This window comes from Zerene cesonia, unplaced genomic scaffold (genome assembly GCF_012273895.1).
Source record: "Zerene cesonia ecotype Mississippi unplaced genomic scaffold, Zerene_cesonia_1.1 Zces_u005, whole genome shotgun sequence".
Taxonomy (NCBI): domain Eukaryota; kingdom Metazoa; phylum Arthropoda; class Insecta; order Lepidoptera; family Pieridae; genus Zerene; species Zerene cesonia.
In genome coordinates, this window is record NW_024045135.1 from 2,030,244 (window position 1) to 2,032,520 (window position 2,277).

Here is a 2,277-nt window from a genome sequence, read left to right on the forward strand (position 1 = left end):
GAGCCCTGAGTAACGCAAAAGGGCTCAAAACTCTTAGATTTTTTCCCTAGAACTATATAAATTTACTAATTATCAGTAAGGAATTTATTCTTACTATGTCATATGTAAAATTATTATGAGTAGGAGAAAATAAAATTATCTCTTTTTGTTATTATAATGCACTATACTTACATTCCAAACAACTAAATTAAACTGAAATGAAATGATTCAGCACGAGACGTAGATAAGTAATTATATGGTATGTAACAAGTAGCTATTAAGTAGCGCCACTAATTATATCAATCACATACGATCAACAGTATAATAAGCGGCTACGGCTTAGCGGCCACACCCTCCTTCTTGTAGTAATTAATACTTTACGTGATGGTTTAACATGACGTAACCTATATTATACCTAACAAAACGAAACACCAATTTAATATTTGTAAAATGTTATTTGTTTTCTACAAAATGGTTACGAATAAAACGCTTTTCACTTATTCAAGTTAAGGCATCGGGGGCTCGCGGGTGGGTAAAGACGTATCCGATATTATCAATATGATATTTACATAGCCCTCAAAGATGCTTCTAGTCCATATGTTTAACTAGTGATTGGCATGAAAATCATAATAATCAAATATAATTCAAATTTAATATTTACGTTGTAAATAAATATTTTACTCAGACTTTGTTACAAACATGAGGCAAAATGTTATACAATTGTCTAAATAGTGTCATGTCAGTAAAAATAAAGACAAAAGAAAAATATAATTAATTAAAGAAGTTCAAAACTGCATCTTTCAATCTTAGGAAGCAAACCAGATATTATTGCTGTCGTCGATCCTTTTAGATATATAGATAGATAGAATAGAAGTTAAAAATTCACACACAAAATACACGACAGTTACAAAAGATTAAATAGATTAAATTAAAAAGAAGAATAAAATTTACTTAAAAATAATTAAACAAAGACCGTTATAATTGAGAGAGAAAAATAATATTAAAAACATGGAATAAAGTATAGTATACGAATAGGTGAAATAAATAAAAATTATAATAAAAATAGGTGATAGCTTTAAGAACTAATATAGTGCAAAGAAAGTGACTGAAGAGTGGGAGAAAAAACCTAATTAAATTATAATATAGATTTTTGAATACTAAAAGGCTGGGCTCGATAAGCAGTTTTAAAAAGAAATTTTCGACGAAGTTGTTGTATGGGTGGGGGTTTGTCGTTCCAACATTTTGATGTACAGTATTTGAAACTGCCGCGGAATGCTATCGATCCGTATTCTGGAAGGAGAAAATGTTTGTACCGCGTCAAACAGGGTTTTTACCACAATCCTTTCGCCACATCAGCTTGTCAAACAGGTAGGCGGGTACTTTTTTCCTAACCTTTCCACTTTTTATTCAGTATTTATTTATTTGACAACACCCTCCTACCATATATAGGTTTTGAGACAACTTTTTCAAACTCAAACAAACCCAAACATTTATTTATTCAATTAGACTTCTTAGAGAAGCACTTTTGAATCGTCATATTACACAGTTATAACATTTACCACCGGTTCGCAAGGCAGTTTCTACAGAGAAGAGCCGGCAAGAAACTCTGTAGTTCTTCTTTTAAAATAACATAAATTCCTTTTTTGTATATATGTATAATATACCTCATTATAAGTTTATTTATTTTGACTGCAGTCTATAAGTATATTTAACAGATTTTTTCCAATTACCTAAATTTTTGCTCACCCTCCTCTTCAAAATGTTTCTCTTTTTATTTTATATGGTAGTCTGGAAGAGATCGCTACATAGCGATAAGGCCGCCATTTGTGCATAATGTCTCTTTTGTTTTTGTTTCATCCATGTCTTTTTTTAATAATAAATAAATTTTCCAAATAAATAAATAAATTTTCCATTTTAATTCTACATAATATGTAACATGTACATGACAATGTGCCAATGAACTGACCGGTGGTTCTTAAACGACAACATTCCATGAATAATCATCTTCCATATATTCATTAATGCTATAGTAGACTTTCAGAACTAATACATTATTAATGCAGTTTTCATCTTAAAAGTAAGTTTTAGCAACGTCAAAAGTTCGCGTTCGTTTTTATTTTGACGTGACAACGTCTTAAATTAGGTTGCGGCTCGGAGGCACTTATGAAAAAGTGTAACGCCCGGTAACGATACGATGAGTCACTGAAGTATGATCGGTCCGCCGCGCGCGCAGCACTAGAGAATAAGGCGCATTGAATCGGCGCGTGCTTGTGTCTCTGTCTCTGTCTTTTTAGTAAA